This window comes from Habropoda laboriosa, unplaced genomic scaffold, assembly GCF_001263275.1.
Source record: "Habropoda laboriosa isolate 0110345459 unplaced genomic scaffold, ASM126327v1 scaffold47, whole genome shotgun sequence".
In the NCBI taxonomy this organism is placed as follows: Eukaryota; Metazoa; Arthropoda; class Insecta; order Hymenoptera; family Apidae; genus Habropoda; species Habropoda laboriosa.
In genome coordinates, this window is record NW_017100176.1 from 204445 (window position 1) to 222987 (window position 18543).

General features: G+C 39.6%; 1 protein-coding gene across 1 annotated transcript in view; it reads right to left on the reverse strand.

The window, feature by feature from the left end:
* LOC108578786 (autophagy-related protein 16-1-like) overlaps positions 1-18543 on the reverse strand; it is a 433092-nt gene that overhangs the window by 109407 nt on the left and 305142 nt on the right. The window lies entirely within an intron of this gene.

The window sequence follows — 18543 nt, forward strand, 5'->3', positions numbered from 1 at the left end:
ATTTAATACAAATAAAATATTTATTCTTAAAGAACAATACTAGCATGAAGAAAAATATTAGAATTTGCCAGTTTAAATAATCTCGTCAATTTTTTAGAATTATGAACGAAACATAAGACAACACAAGCAAAAATAAGAAGATCAGTCTACGTCCTTAGTGCTAACGTTTTCCATCTCCTCTAACAACGTCGATAAAACGAATCAGAAAGCTAGAACAAATCGACATTAATTACATGCGCTTTCACTTATACCTTTTCCTCCTTAATCACAGATCAGATACATTTTTCAGAACAATTATACGTTTAAAATAAGTGAAATCCTTGACTTCTTCCTTGGAAACTGGTTGAACGAACTTGATCACAGAAATAAAGAATTTCATCCAAGATGAAATACGACATATGTATATTTACAGTCTTGGTCAGAAGTATTAGACACTTTTATCACAACAACTTACTGTGACAACTATTGCTTTTCAAATTTTTCTATTGTTCGTCATCCTTTGTCGGCCAGTTCAAAGGAATTTTAAAACAGTTGACAAAATGTATAATGGTTTTTCTTAAAAGTCACAGTCTGCTGTTAGCACTCTCTGCTAACACAGGTCAGCTTGCCTTTATTTTGAAAATTTTATTTGATGTGTGCCGAAAAAGAGTGACCATCCACGAGAGTTAATTCTTAAAAAAAAAAAAAAAATAGGGTAAAATTCAGAAAGAAATTGCTGTGGTGGTCAAATGTTGGACAAAGAGTGGCACAACGAAATATTGACAAAACTGATAAAAAATAACTGTTCCACGTTTCAACAGTTTGATTTGTGGCCTGACAATTCTTGGCTCTCGAGGCGAAGAATCAAGAGATATTTTGTAAACATCTCTGAGTTTCTTCGTTCTCGAGGACAAGAGTACTGCATTGGCAATGTGGGTCTACGCCTCCACTTCCTGGGACTTTTTTCAAGGAAAAAGGGGCTATTTAAGCAAACCCGAACAAGGGACAAGACTTTTTGTCGTAGACTTGCAATCTACGTGTCACTTACGTGTAAAAATTAGTTTACGTGTTGATTGAAGTAAAATAGACATATTGTAGTATCGGGGCCTCCATACCCAAATAAGAAACCTCGAAGGGAGAATAGAGAGGGAGTAGTTGGCGTAGTGCGCAAAGCCTCGGCTTGCTAATCCGAAGGTCCCTGGTTCGATTCCCCGTTGGGTCCCTAAAAATTTTTCCGTCGTTTTTCTGCAATATATTTTCGGTTACATGACCTACGTGTAGTTACTTCACACCACGTCAGTTCCAAAGATTTCTTTCTGAGTCAGAAATATTCTCAAATAATTCATACTTCATCGAGTGCCAAGGCTATACCTGCAGTTACGGTATGGTCCCAAAAATATTAATTCTTCTGCAACCAGCATTATTACTCCCACCGGTTCCACGTCACATACCTACTTAATCCCATCGACGAAGAGACAACTACTGTTGGCCGTATCGCCGCGGCGACTCGCAGCAAGGTAGGCGAACAGTGAAAGGCGGAAAGCTCGAACAAAGTGTGCACCCGGCGACACAGCTGAGGAAAGTAGTCCCGGTGTAAGTAGCGGCTGGGTTCTCAACTGGTAGAATGGGTAAGGGGGTTGAGTGGGTGACTGACTGGAATGACGGGGTTGGCTGGTTCAGGTTCACTCAGCTAGGGTTAGGTTGGGTGTCACCCAACACAACCAGTCGCCTTTTCGGGGGCGGAAGGGGGATGAGAAAGGCGAGAAAGGAAAGGGACGCAAAGTCGATGGTGGAAAAAGAGGAGCCTGTGGTATATGAAAGACGGCGAGAAGACAGAAACAAGGCAGGGGTGGAGGAAGGGTGTATAGAAGGGTGGAAAACAGTCTGTTGTGAAGACGAAGCCCATATTCCCTGTGGGGTGGGGGAAGGAAGTAGGTGGCAGGAGCATGCCGCAGGATGGGAGCAACTTTCCGCTTCGATCTGCTCGGTTATATCGAGGTAGCGCGCGTGGTGTCACGTAAACCCAAAGAAAACACCTCCTCGTCTTTCTTCTTTTCGGGCTTTCGAACTGCCATTCCACAGTTACACTGGCTATCCACGGAGTATTTTCCACTCGCATTCTTCGCGGCCAATAGCTGGCATCGTTCACGCCGTGGCTATACACGGGAGAAAGAAGAATACACGGGGAATAAAAAAAAGTGGGGATCACGGGGAAGGGAGCGTGAAACGAGTCGGACGGGATGAAGGAAATTCTTGGTTCGATTTTGCGAGGTGAAGCAACGAGGAACGTCGGGTGTCTCGAGTGTCGTGCATTAATAAGGAAGAAAGGTAGCAATGGGCACACGTTCGGGGATCCTGAGACGTCCAAAAATAGGTAGAGTTTGGGAATTTTTTTTCTGGGGAACTACAGAATGAAAAGTTTCAATTCTTTAGGAGGATATAAACAGGGCTTTCGGCCACTTTCTACAGTTTTTTAAAAGTAAAAATGTTACGAAATGGGGGAGTTATTGCGAAATCTTTTCTGCTACAAAACGTCATAAATATTACACATATATGTATATACACAAATCGGAATGTCACGAATAAGAAATTCTTTCTGATTTACAAATATTTAACAATATTTATCAATGATTTAGAATATTTAAAATTGATTTTTTGGTAAAAAGAGGTTCTTCGTCTCCAAACTACCACCGTTTCTGTAGTAATTCTAAATTTTGAAAAATTTTAAGCTACATTATAGACGATATACTTTTCTTACTTTCCGATCTTAGGAAACTACGTTGCAAACTAATCTCAAGATGAAGTTGTTTCAATCTGGAATCCATTATTCTGAAACGGAAAGGCGCGCACGATGCACGAATCGTAACGAAGCCCTGAATGATTCAGCCACGCGTAAATATTTCGTGCCGCGAACTTATTAAGTACTTTTCTTTAATTGGAGGATACGAGACGCCGCGCGGTGTTTCGGAACAGCCGTCTGACCGCGGGGAACTATATTTCATCTTGAAAGTGTATATAGATCATTGAGAACGAGTAACATTATTAGAGATTGTAACTTTTTTAACTTATTTTCTTTGTAAATTCGAAAAATTCAAAGCAGACAACTGAATTGCGTAAATTGAGCCTACGAAATTGGAACTATGCGAAATTTAAATTCGGCCAATCTAATTCTGAATATTCAAATTCTAAAATTTAAATTCAGCCAATGAAATTCTAGACATTCAAATTCTAAAATTAAAATTCAGCCAATGAAATTTTACTTACTCAAATTAAAATATAAAAATTCTAATATTTAAATTCAGCCATTCAAATTCTAATATCGAAATTCGAAAATTTAGATTCAGCCAATCGAATTCTAGATATTGAAATTCTAATATTTAAATTCCGCCCCTCGAATAGCCCCAATCTATTTAAGTTAGAATTATACAGATAAATAACATTCTAATTAGAGATCCTCAAGGACTTCGAAACCAGAATAAACCAGAGATTAATTAACAAAAAAAAAAACGATAAGAATTTTCGGTTCCGCCCACAGTCAGACAGCTGTTTTTGAAACACTGCGCGCCGTACCGAAACTGAAGGTTGAAACACAAACGTTTTCTCATTTCAAGGTTTGTGAATCTCCGGGAGCAGCAGACCTCTTCTTCCCCTACTTATGCTTCCTCCGTCTCCTTCCTTCGTTTCTTTTCTTCGTTTACTTCACATCGAAACGTCTGCTTCCGTCTCCCAGGCGTCGTTCCAACAGCCAATCCGTCCGACTTCTCGCTGCACTGGCGAGCTTCAAGTATTCTCCGAGTTTCAACCATGCGATCCTTATTCAAAAAGGTTTCCGCGTGTTCACTGACTGGGAACAGTTCCGTCGGATTTCGTACGCCCTCTTGGATTACTACCATGGAATAATATCCGAAAGCACTTTTCTAACTAAACAACTTCCACTTTATCCAGAATCTTGTTTGATCGTCACTGTCGATGGAGGAGGAGGATTAATTCGATTGATGAATCGAAGAAATAACAGATTCTACCCCGGAGAATGTTTAAGGTAGATGGAATGACTCGAGTTTCAGATTGAACGTTCCTACTTCAAATCGACAATTACATTTGGATGCAGACTTCGTTATTAACAGCTTCCTATAGTCACGACGTAAGATGAAAGCTGATGTTGTAACTGGTGTTATAGTCGGGGCCACGATATAGCGAGGTCGTAAAATCGGTCAGACGTCAAAGTAAACATGTTTTAGCTGCCGGAACCCCGAAATTGACAGAGATACGAGCAGATAAGTACCTGAAACCATTGTCAGGACCGTACGAAGAATTCTTGTATCCAGCGAAAGTCAACTGATTCTAATTATATTTACTGAAAACTGCATGCAGCTAGGACAAATTAGGGTTTCTCCCTCTGGGGGAAGCCGCTTTTGGAAGTACGGTTACAAGTAAAGGTCTTATTGAGGTCTTTAACATCTTCATTTACCTGCTTGTGTTATATACAGATAGAAAATGCAAAAGGATTGTGTAGCTTTAATATTAACATATTTTCCATTTGTAAATGAAATACCATTTTCTACTTGAAGTACCAAATCATATGCTACCATTCGTTTATTGTTGGAACCCTCAAACAGACTGCAACACACGGCCTTGAGTGCCGCAATATCAATCGGTACCGATTCTTGAGAGTTTAATTTACGACCTCGCTATATCGTGGCCCCAACTATACGTATGAGGAGTTCAAATGGTGAACGACGTAAGTGCCGAAAATGGTGTACCTAGAAGAGCAGAGTGTGTAAATGAAAATGCAGAAGTTGAGGAAAAATTCTCTTCCGGGAAACGTGCTACCTTTTCACTGAGCTTTTTGTACTGTGGGTTTTCTACATTGTGATTTTCTTAGTCGGCACATTAATTTCTGGAAAATCGTGTCAACCAATTTGCAAAATGTAGTTAGAAGGAAATGCATTTAACGCAATGCAGAGGCTACATGCACACTTCTCTTCAAACCTGTGCAATTTTCCTAATATTAGGAATTTTTAAAAATGTTTCCAGTAGAATACCGTAGAGAATCTTCACACTGACAGAAAATATAATAGGAAGAGACAAGAATCGATTTCTTACAATTGGACACAATTCCAAAGAATACACTCTCGGAGTTATTAAATTAAATTCGATAGCACATTTTTAATCGGCATATCGCAATGATCAAAGTATTTAAAAAGTTTATTCAATATTTTAATTATCTTCCATTGAGAATATAGTTTCCTAATCGTTGAATATTAAATAGAGTAGAATATCATTAAAGTAGTCATAATATTTAAAAAATTTTAATAAAATGTAGTCAAAATATATTGATTATCTTTCATTGAGAATATTGCTCTTGATAATCGTCGGATATTAAACAGAGTAGAGTGACATTTAAATTGACAAAATATTGAAAAAATTCGTTCAACAATTGTCGAATACCAATAAAATACTCAAAGTATATTAATTATATCTTGCATCGAGAATACTGTTCCTGATAATCGTTAAATATTAAATAAAGCAGAATATCGTTAAAACACGATTCGCTATCAGTATCACAATAAACTATCCACAATTTCTAACTTCTCGTTAATTCAAAAACACCGAAATCACACTTGTAAATCGAAAATCACACTCGTGCATATTCAAGTATCCCCACAGTACCGTCGATTCGTCCCGAGAAGTAGACAACTCGGTCGTTTGGTTTCGCCGTAAATTTAATTATTCCGAGGAGCATAAAGAAAGCAGCAGAAATACAAACAGCACCGTATCGCATGAATCACGTTTATGAATCGGTTTAAAGCCGTAGGAAACGACGCGAAGCTGGTCGAAGAGACTGGAAAAGTCCGCCGTAAAGTGCTGTTGTCTATGAGGCGGAAATAATAACGTCATTAAAAGCCAGCTTTCTACACGCGATCATGTGTACAGCTCGAGATCCAATTATCCTAACAGCCGAGGGAAATTTAAAGAAAATTAAATTAGCTCGGCTAGATAAACGAACTTTTGACAAAACGACTTCCAAGAATATCTCCCCCCAGTTTCCTCGATTTCCCTCTTTCACAGTCTCGCGATTTCGCGTTTCTGTGCCTCGGATATCGACGCCCAGTTGTACATACGCACCAATTATGATTATATCGTCCTCCTCGCGGGACGAACTCGTAAAACTCTGCTCGTAGTAACGATACGTTGTTCGATTAAAATTCTGATTGCCCCACGAATTACCGCTGTTCCAACCATTTTTCCACATTTCACCTGATATCTGCTCGCTGTTATCTCCCGTATAATACCAGTTCGACTATGTTACTGTTTGCTTTCACGCCGTATCGAGGAGCTCTGATAAAACGCGCAAGCATAGAGAACGCTAACAAGCTACGTGAAAAGTTTCGTTCCTCGGCTTAGAGGCCGCGGATAGGAAGTCGAACTTCTAATTATTTATCGTATCAGAGCACGTGTCCGCAAACTTGATCGTCCCCGCGTCAGTTATTGTCCACAGTTCGACGTATTTGAAACGAAGGCAATTAATACTTTAAGCTTTTCGTTCGCGGTCAAAGAATTTCTCAGAGAGGCCACTCTTGCCGCTCGCTGATTTCCCACGGGATACTAATCCTATTGTGGCCAGCTAACTTTTTGTCGGATACCTCCAACTAAGCTAATATACTTCTAACCAGCGGCCGCGTTGAAAAATATCCATGAGAATCGTCGTAGCGCTCGTTGAAAAATGAAACGATGCTCGCAATTAAAACGGGAAAATTCGCGAGTCGAGACGCGTTGGAGGTGTAATATGTTACATGCGAGAGAATTGTACTCGTGGCGAAGGGAAATCTTGAACGCGCTGTATCGATAAGAAATTTACTTTTTCTAAGTGAAATTTCAGTGTACAGAAGGTAGTACTGTACTAGTTTCTTTCACCTGTTCAATTTTGGGCAAAGATGCGTAAGGAAACTTGGGTTCTATCAGGTCGTGAAGAAAATTCTGTCTTCGTGAATTAGTGAAAAAGTGAACGTATCTGTACAAAATAAAAAGCGTTACTTTATTTATGCCACCTGCGAAACATAGGTAGGACAAACAATGTACAGGTGGGTTCTGCACGAGCTGTCCGATAATCGGTGAATCCTTGGAGCCTCCATTTGCTCTTCCCAGTATCCTGCGGAACATTAGAGACCCTTTTCTTGACAGAATTGCTAGCTGTGATTAAAAGTGGGCATTCTGTGATAATTGGGAAAGATCTGGCCAGTGGTTGGGTCTTAAAGAACCACATAGACACTTTCCAAAACCTATAGAATTTCGGTGGCCTATTGACGGAGTTATTCGGCATAATTATTTGAAAAATAAGTACAATGCATCGAAAGCTGTCAGATAGTAAGGATTTAATTCTTTTGCGCGATAACGCCTGACCGCACGTATCGTTAATTACAGTGCAGAATTTAAATGACCCAAAATATGAGATTCTACAACATTCATCCTATTCTCTGGACCTTTTTCCAACAGATTAATTTCGATAATTTTATCAAAAAGATTGCATTTCTTTCTCAGTCTAAGAATGTGAACTTTGTTGATTCCAGGATAAATAAATTAGTAAAATACTAGCAAAGTTGTATGGATTGCACGTTGTAGTTCCTATTTGGAATAAATACGTTCACTCTTGCCGGAGTCACGGTTATTTGAATTCAGACGAGGAAACCCGACAGAACTTTCCGAGCCTAACTTAACCTAATAGCGGAAGAGTCAGGACTTGACAGGAATTTCACGTCAGAGAATAATGGAATTAAAAAAGAGAATGCTGTGCCTTTTCTCCACGGCGCGCTGCGGTTAAATGATAATGTAATAGGGAGCAGAGGTTAGCCAGAGACAATCCTCTAAATTGCTTGTAAAATTCGATTTCGCAACGTAAACGTGATTCAGGTAGGTGCAAAAGCTCACGAACATGTCGCTCTAAATGAGTTGCGAGTTATGATCGTCGCGTAAGTTCACGCTTCTTCGCGAAACGTCCTTCTCCTTCTACAGGCGAATTATGCAAATCCAAGAGCAGTCCCTGTCTGCCAGGACTGCCGTTCTTTCTCTTCCTTTCTTCTTCCTCCTTTTTTTCTCTCCTTCAACCGGATTGTTCGTAGCCCGGAAGCTTCTCAACTCGTTTACGATGTCCACGAAACAGAGAAACGCTTTCGAGCCGTGATAGGCGAAACAAGATCTTCGAAATGCACGAAAAGTCGTGGGCAATCTTAAGTTTCCTGTTTGCCTGTCCGATTGAGGTGCACACCGTCGAGCAACACCGAATAAAAACCATCAGACTGTGTAATTGAAAGCTTTGTTTAAGCAGAACAACCGGAAATGCCGTTTCAATGGACGTCGTTACGTAATGAAATGGAATGTTGCTCTTTGAGTGTCGCCAATTTATATTGCAACCGTGGGGAATGCAAAATTGCAAGCGACGGAAGATGCAATTACTTTCGTTGATTGTGAGATTACGTGTAAGTGGTAATTAATGTTCTTTCAAATTTGTATTGTGACGTAATTACACGGTGATGTAAGAGATTAGATAGGCTGTGTGAAATTTAAACTTGAGATTGATAATGGAACGTTTTTTAAATAGACGGTTCTATTCGAAGTTGGGCAAGGCCGCTAATTTCATTATGCAGAGAATATACAGGGTGGACTAATAAGAGTTGTCGAAAGTAAGGAGAAATTTTTCAAATAAATTTTCTTTGGTACGAAAGGAGCCATCGTGGGATAATAACAATTTAAACGTATAAAATAAATTATGTTTACCATAATAGTAATAATTTCGTCTAAAATTTTGACAATCCTTTGAAATCACTTATAAACAAAATTAATATCTTCGTAATAAACACTTATTTATAAATTAACATCATCTCAAATGTCTGCAGCAAATTTCTTCACTGTTCATAATAAAACAAACATATAAATTTTGCCATATACAAATGCACCTTTGAATTACAATAAAATTCAGTTACCGGTTAAGATACAGAAAACAAATACAAATTCTGATCTCGAAGAGCGTACTTACAGCAACAATTGAAAAACAAAAGCAAAAACGAATAGTTCAGCTTGAAGCGTGAAAAAAGGTATCAGCCATGAACTATCGTCAGATAAGAAATTAAGCGAAACGGAATATTTGGTCCTCCAAAAAAAAAAAAAAAAAAAAAAAAAAGAACTGCGCCCAATTACATCGCACACAGAGAGAACACCTTTATGCCAGAGCTCTGTGCGACAATAACAGTCATAAATCGGTTAATTAAACCGCGTCGACAAACTGCCTGGCCGTTCGACTCGTTACGCGCGACGTCGAAACAACGAGAACCGTAGTCGATGGGAACGCAGAGAAAAAAAATTCCGACCGCTTTATCTGATCCGGCACAAATTCGAAAACAACCCCCTTGTGATCGTCGTGTCTCGTAACAGACGTGTAAACTGACCTGGTCCGCGAGCAACTTTCTCGATCGTTACATGCACACCATTTAATAAACGGCGACAATATCTGTTAGCAAACGGCACTAACGTACCTAACGTGTTAAGGAGATTTGGTTTACGACACGAAAACGCCTAGTAAAGCTATTTTCGAGGGTATTTAACTGAAGGGTTTTGTTTTACCGTAGGAGACCATTCGAGTTAGAAGTCAGGGCCTGGGAATTAATTTACGGAGGCAGAAACTCGACGTTTCGACTAGAGCCCTGTTTCTGCTCAGTCAATAGCAATAGACGTAAACCCTTAAATAGCGTAGAGCCGCTCAGGCAGCCGTTTCGAGAGCAACGGAGCGCTTTTCTGCTCCGAGCAGAGCTAGGGGCAGTGGCCCGAGCGAATAACGTCGACAGTCGTAAAGAGTGGAGAAGAACAGAAGCGGTGCAAGTGTAGGCTTGTGTTAGTACATCAGCATTTGCCTATCTTCGAAGCATAGCTCTCACTCTTAGGCTAGCCAATCACTACTACTATACGTCCACTAGAAGATGGCATGCGAGACGGCCCAAGTCTTCTGCCACGCAGTGCTACGATCCGTTTCGTCGATGTTATCGCGTTCGACCACTAATGATAACGAAGGGATGAAGGAAAGTGATAAAGAGGATCGGCGGAAAAGGAAAGGTTAGGACGTTTCGTCCTGGGCCTCCTAGTGGACTCGTTAGCAAGACTTTCTAAGATTGGGGACTGGAAGGACTCAGGTCAGAAGTTGTATATATACAAACAGGGAGCCTTTATGTGGACTAGCGAGAACATGTGGTTAGTCCGTCCCTCTGGTGGCAGAGCGTAGGAAGATCGCTACAATAATGCGTGTGCCCGATTTCTACAGGTTAGTCGCTGTGAGTTTCATGCGTTTCGATTGGTTTCTGTTGCGTCGAAAAAGGTTCCTTCAGGAGGACAGAATTTTTTACTACAAAATTGTCGATCTCGAATAAGCCTGTTTTCGTTTTCTCAAAACTTCAGATTTCAATGGTCCATCGAACTGAAGCACAACTGGTGCAATAGGCAAGGCTACTCGCGAATCGTCAAAACGATCCACGGCGTGAACAATATCACATCGAACGATATCGTAAACGAAGTAACAAAGAAATATGCGCGAACGTTCGTTAAGGATAATGCAATTTCCACGGTAGCCGAATGTAATAATGATACATTGCCGAATGATAACATTCCGTTTCAAGCCGTTCGTGGGGAAGGCTGAACGTTATGCGCGTCAGCTAGCGGTGAACCAGGAAGGGGTTGCGCGATTGCTGGTGATGGTGGTGAGGGGGTACGTGTAGTTCGACGAGGTGGAAGAGAGGTCGGACGGGAAGGGCAGTTGAAAACGGGAGCTTCGTAAACGTGGCAAGCGCCAATGCAGCATAACAACACAGCCAAATGGTTCGACCATTACCGCGCCAATATTACCTGCTCAACTGAATTATTGTGTCGAGCGGCCGCGCGAAATATCTGGCATCGATATTGAATTGGTGACGGTCACCGCGAGAGCGGCTCATAGAAATGGAGAACGGGGTGATCAGGATGAGGCTAGGTTTGACAGAGAACGGGGATCGCGTGGAACGGAGTGAAAAAAGAGGAAGGAAAAAAAGAGGGAATTTTTAGGAGAATGAATCTCTCCGGGCACAAAAGCTCGATTTCGCGGAATAACTTTCAATAAATTCAACTATTCTGCATAGTTCGCTGAACTGATCGATATAGGTTGCACCATAATCACTTTATTACCCTTTAGCGTTTCACCCTCTAATTATTGCGGTGTATCAGTCAAACTAGTTAAAATGTCACCTTCGGCGGAGGAATAATTGGATTATCTTGGGTTGCGAAAGGTTTGAAGAAAATTTAGAGTTATGGTGCTAATGTGTAGACATAGCTTTAGTGTTTCTTTAACATAATCGTCGATGATTCGAGGTTGACAAAAGTTCCTGCACTCTGATTGCTAAAGCGTTTGATTTACATGCTTTAATTTAAAAAATTTTAGACATTGGAGTTATTTTAAACAAATATTTTTGAATTAGTATACCAAAAATGGCTCTCTTACTGTCTTCCATTCCGTAATAATTTATCGAAGTTAGAGTCTTTTCTTACATTTGCTTATACGTATCAAGATTTGCATACTTAGTAAAAATGATTTAGAAATTTAGGAACAATTTTTCAGGAACCTTTGATTGCACTGTTAACGCTTGGAATTAAAGTCTTATTAAATATAAATCAACGAACAATTGTGTTCATTTGTTAGTTGTATCGTGAACATGATATAACTTTGTGCTTCGATACAAAAAGTAGTTTTTCTATTGTACAAAACCGCGACACTCTCCCTCGAAATTCTTGCACGAAAGCAAACCGCTGTTCCGAACGCATATTGCGCAACAACTTTTCTGATACGGCGCGGCGCGCCACGAAATATCATAATTCTCAATTTCTCTTTATGCAATATATTTTTCAGCAAAAATAACGCAGCATTCATGAAGAGCCCTCCTTTCGCGCCTTACATTACAATTACAGAGATTTACGGGCCGAGACCGCTCTAAATTTCAATATCCAGCTTGCTTCTTGAGATTCGAGCGGAATAAGGCCGGAGGGAAAAAAAGGAGATTCGCTTGGCCGCACTGGAAGCATCGAAAAATATTTCCTTTCGAATTTTTCCAGACTTCGTTAGCCGTGTCGAACGCCTGACAAACGAAACACGAAATCGTCGTAGCCTGTATATGCAGGGTGTCTCAACCAAACACCTATAAATGTCTCCTTTATTTTCAAAGATACAAAAAATGTTTCGAACACAATTTAAATGGTTTCAGAAGAGCAATATCGCAAATAGCAAATTTCTTTCACGATCAATTTTCCCCAAATTTCTTAAGTCACCGGTAGTTTATTTTTGGGTCAGAATAAAAAACTTCAGTATTCCTATTTCAGAATTTAATTTTTTCAATGTTGAAGACCGCCTAAAGGCTATAAGTTAGAAACATTTGAGTGTTTCTTAACACGTACTGTGTGGTGCTCAGGAGTTTGCCCCCAGGGCAGCACAAGGGCAAAAAAGGGCAAACTTTCCAGAAAAGAAACCTATCGATGACCCTGAAAAATGTCGTAAAAGAAAATTTTCCATTCACGACACTCCTCGGTGTCGACCCATCGAAACTACACGTTCGAAATACTTCCGAGCTCGTTAAAAATAAAGGAGACACTTCGGTGTTAACCGAGACACCCTGTATACCTGGGAGAGACGAACGGCGGTGAAATTGAATCGAGTATCAATTTGGTAAGTCAATTACGCGTTCCGTCGTGGACGAAACTTCGTCTCAATTATCCATTTTCGTTCGGGGCTTTTCTACCAGCCACTCAATACGTCCGACGGGCAGACGAGTGGACTCGCGGGGACACGGGCGGGGTTAAATCGAATGAAAATCAGATTATTTGGTGCGTAATCATTTTCCATGGGACAGGGTTAAAGTTATTTGCGAGTGTGCAACGAAGCATGCTCCGCCGTCCGGTGCATTTACTTCGGGCGCTGCGATTCGCGAAATCGCAGTTTATGGACTATGCTCGGGTTCCCGCTAATGTTCATCGAATTCATTTTGTTGACGTCAATCAATTAATGTGCCGCGGACCGGTTCTCCAGGGAGCTAAACGGCGCAACACTTCGCCATATACGGATATATATGTATTATCGCCCGTTGCATTTTCGTCTGCCGATCCGTTCACCTGCGAGACGTTATTCATTCATAAGGTTGCACGCGCGAACGTACATACATACGTGTATATATATGTATATGTATATGGGACGGTGATTTTTCCGCAGGGAATAAATTGCCTACGATACCGACCGTTCAACAGCCATGTGTAACATTTTTATGAGACAGTTATAACGCACCGTTAAAGTTTTGCGACATATTAACCTGTCAATCGAAAGCGTCCTGTCACTTGAATTTATTAAGGGGGTATTCCCAGTTGGAGGAGTTTATTCTTTGCTGCATTTTCTTGAAGTGTAATATCTTGAAAATGTGGTGCAAAGGACGGCCCAATAAAATTAACGAAAAATGATTGTTTTCACAAAACGATTTTAAAAAAATATTTTTAAATAATTCTTACTTTACGGGGTGCTTAATGCTTTTGGCCAAGGCTGTGTGTACTGCTCTAGTACTGTATTAGGTAAGAAAAGCGTCCTGTCACTTGAATTTATTAAGAGGGTATTCCCATTTGAAGGAGTCGAAAACTTGAAATTTTTTGGGGCATTTTCTTGAAGTAGGATATATTGAAAATGTGATGCAAAAGGTGGCCCAACAAAATTAATAAAAAGTGATTGTTTTCACATTTCAATAGTTTGATTTCCTCCTAACACAAAAATATTTTTAAATAATTCTTATTTTACTTTTGTAGACTCCTTTAGCACTGTATTAGCTAAGAAAAACTAACGCATCGTGTTCTGGAGTTTATAAATTGAAAGGAAATTTAAGATTCATTTTTCTTTCTAATGGGGACACAAAATTTGCGGAGCTATAAAGCTGAACTTCATTTGCATATAAATGTGGTCGTCTCAAAAAATAGTACGTAATAATAGAAATACTTTAAAATTGTATATTTATACTTTTATAATAAAAAATTTTTTGATGAATTAATCAATACTTCTCAGGATTCTCTTTCTATGATTCTCGTTCCTTTTCTAACTTTCTAAAAATTTCTTTTTCATACGAGACTAATTATTTGCTAGACAAAATTAGGCACACTTACCCCACTATTAACAAAATTTTGTCAAAATGCATATGTTACCATGAATTTGTCCCGATTACCTGTGTTCAAATAACTGGATAGTTTAAACTATTATGGCTGAAGAAATCTTGCAACCTCACCCGAAGGGTCACTGTATCAAGAATAACGCGCAGGGAAATTTCCGGAATTTTTTGCAAGCATTCTTGCGAGCTATGAATTTATATAGCGTGTTTGAACTGAAATAGCACGAGGATTGCAAATCTGACACTTAATTACCTTCACTTGCCCACTAACGTAAGTTACGGCCACTGAGAATTTGAAATTCCAAAATGTAATTAGCCATACCAAATAGCTTTATGAATCTATTGTGCGCGGTGTGATGCTTCCTTTTCAACTGTTTACTTCGAACATAACGCGCACGACAACGTTGCGAATAATACAGAATGTGCATCCTTAGTGTTACATGATAATTGAGATTGTAGTTAATAGTCTGCAAATTTATGAGATCTAATAATAGCATGAAATATGTCTGGGATTTTTGTACATCCACTTACCTATGCATAGCTAAAGCTACATTTGAAATTCAGCCACGGATTACCGAATGAATTTGAAAGGAAAAAAAAGATACTAATAGCTGGTACTTACTAATAACCTCTGATATAATAATTAATTTCGCAATGAATCTCGGTAACTAGCCTTTCTTCCGACTTACCACGCGATTAACGTGAAATACACCGCGCATCTTAATCTCCTTTAATGAAGACGTCACGTATCATGTACACAATTGAACAATTCGTTCCATTATAATTCCGTTAATTAATTATGCCATTCTTTTTCCTTCGAATGTACGCGGTAACGAACCAAGTATGTAACAGAGTATCGGCTTATTAACGTATCCTTATTGTTTCGTGGTTTTATTCGCCGGTGGAAAATTATCAGGTGAAATCAGGTAAATCAACAGGTATACGCGACAATATAGAACGTGTGGACGCAGGTTATCATAGCTGAATTATCATCGTAATTATGCAAATATAACGTGAGAAATTTACATATCGGTGAATACAAAGTATGTGTAAATTTAGCGACAGCGTACTTTTAAGTGTCGTCGAAGGCAATTAAGCCAGGCGCTATTTTGCTTTTGTACGATTTACGGCAGGTATACTTAGACTGCGTGTGGTCAGAGAAAGAGAATGTTTATGAGTGTAGGCAACCCGGGCGACCAACGATCGTTGGTGACTCAAGTCACGTAGATATCGGGTGTCATAGATTGTTTGGAAGAAGGCACGAGAAAGTTTAGGGGTGGCGAGCAACCTGACGTTGCATTGCTTCAAGAATGGGAACATTGTTTCTGGAGGATCTGACCAGAGTGAGGAAGGCAGGGTGTCTTCTCGTGAGACGACTATGCGAAACACCACAGTATTTACCTCAAAATGGAGATAGCAACTTGACCGACCAATTTATTTAAACATTGTTCAAATATTAATCTGCTTCTCGCGACACTGTGGTATTCGAATACTGCTTGAGAAACAGTTCTCATCTGTACAATTACTGTACTTCTGTTGGATTATTTCTAAGAACACCCTGTAGACATAATCGAGCGAGGACAAAAATGTCTCGGTGTTCTTTTAGACAAAGACACTAGGACTTCAAACAGATGTGCCTGGTGTTCGTCTTCGAGTCAAGCACTGCACACTGTAATACAATAGGGTAAACAGTTCGTAGGTATAAGCGGACCCCAGGTTTCTCTTTTTGGGTGTCCAGAGAGTTTCATAGACGTTTCTTCTGAGTCGTAGAATAAATTGAATATCAGCAGTTACAAGGACAATTTTATTTCAATCACCCATTTCCAATAGTTTCAAACAAAAAACCAAGCCTGCCATTATACTCTTCACTCGATGACGCTAGATCACTGCTTCAGAGATAGTTCTCATGCCACAATTATGCTTCCAAAAATGGTACCAAGCCTTCTAAAAGAGAATACCATCGCGCAAGTTTCAGGATGGCGTTTGCACACACGACAGAATCAGCCGCAGACATAAATATACCGGCGATCCCCTATCTAACGTTCGGCATAAGGCAAATTACAGAGAATTACCGTGAAATTGAAACAGTTGTTCAATCTCGGTAACACCTAGCCAAGGGATGTCGCTAATTTGAACGCTTCTAGAGCAAACGCGGAAGGTTCCATTAACCCAGATGTTCAAAACGTTTCACAGCAGTTGAACCGATCTATCCTCTAGACACGCGAAGTTAGCTTAATCTTGAACATTTTCTTCAGGCCGGCCGCCGAGTTGGTCTCAAAGTAGTCAAAGAGGAAACCGGCGCGCACACGTACGCGAAATGGACCATAAGTAAGACCAGATCCCCTGCAGCCTTCGTAGCTTGCTGTTGGCCAGCTAATGCGATTGTTATTACACGTATTATCTGTTCGTGAGTAATCACGTTTCACATTACCATGGCTCGTTCCTCGATCAGGTTGGAACCTCTGGTGGATCGGTGCTCCGTGGGGCAGCACACGAAACGCCCACTCGTACGCAAATCACCGTTCGCAAACATGTGTGCACTCTTTCGACATGTTCGTACGGAAACCGAGAGTGATCCGGCATGGTGTAATACACGGGCACACGATCTCGCCACGAGCGAACGCCGCCGCTGCCCCTATACGAATAGTTCCTGATCGCTCTGCGAATAGTTTACATGGCACGGAGGCGTGGTACAGATCTACACCGGGATCAGAATAATACGATACGGAATTCATGAAGAAAAGCTTCCCACTGATAGAGTGGTTTCGTGCTGCGTTACACGCAGGCTAGAGTAAGGCTATCATTTAATCGCTCAGATGCGGCCAATACGAAACCTCCTGGCGAATAATTGCTTTCTTCGAACGACGTGTGCTTGATAAAATGATTTCGATGTCGAATCGTGTGTTACAAATTGACTCGATCGAGTCTGCTGGGTCTTTCTGTACTCTGGACTCTAGGTGTGTTTTATCAAGAGAAATGTGCGATACGAACGAGACAATCGTACTGTTACACCCTCAAATATTTTCCTTCTTAGTCCTTAGTTTTATCTGTATTCACAACTAGTCGAGTGAAACAACATCTCGAGTGAAATAGCATTTTCAACGAATATTATTATTAACGAGACAAGCTGAGAAATGTATCGCGGTAACTTTATGTATTAAGATATTTCAATTTTCCTATTAGAAATCTGCATATGAAGCAATTAGAAACGAAATGAATCTAGCTGATGCACGACCGGTGTATTTTTACGCAAATAAAGATTATATCCGGTGATAATTCATAATAGAACGATACCTAGTTTGTTTTTGATCGCAAGAACGAGAACTCACTCAGGATTGTATGCAGCGTAGGTACGTTCGCCCATTCCCATGGGCGAATACGTGCTCGGAATGTAATGATCTACCGAACAATAAATACTCTAGAGTCTCGTATTTTCAATATTCCACTCTGCCATAATGGTGCGTCCAAGGAAAGCTTCCGGCTACTGTAAAATGTGTAAAAACAAAGGAAGTAAACCGAGAGATTGGTATATCTGTTGAAAACACTTTTATCTTCGTACTGTTTCATCCCTATTTCGATATAGTGAAACAAAGCTCGTTTGAAGATAGAACAAAATTATACTTGGTGTATGTTTGTTTTCTTTTTAACAAATTTTCTTTTACTTTCTAAACAGTTGTTAATTTTCATATGTAAATACACTGTTGGTCCAATTTCGAAAAATTTCAACGTTAATTACTGTCTTTTATTGAGAAAAAATTTAATTGTTACGTGAGAAACTCATATTTTAGACAGGTGTCCTTTTTTCTGAATTTTAAAAGAAATTGTTTACAAAAATTCGACATATATTTTTACTTCAGATGATTCATAATAAAAATTGGTTTAATTGTATTATTCGAAGTGTGTGCAGTTCCAAGTTAATTGGTCCTGCAGATTCTTGAGAAAAAATTATGAAAGATATTTTGGTCCCTCAGACTAGTAAAATTTAAATACTCAGTTCACAAACGTTTACTATTTATAGGGTGCGTGTAAAATTTTCAAATTATCCCTACGTTGAATTATCAGATATTTACAGAAAATTACGATATTATAATATACAAAATACGCATATATTATATTTGAAGCATAAACATGCAATATTATTGTGTATCGACAAATATTTTAACCATTTAAACAATAACGGACGCGATGCAAATAAGAAACTCTATATCACGTTTCACATTCAAATTTACACCAAACACATAGGAAAATATGGTGGTTTAAAATTACACACATATTACAAAATAAACCAAATTTTTCATTTCAAATTTATTTACACTCCATTCTAATCAATACCTCCGGAAGCTGTTGTCACACTTTAGTTCCCGAG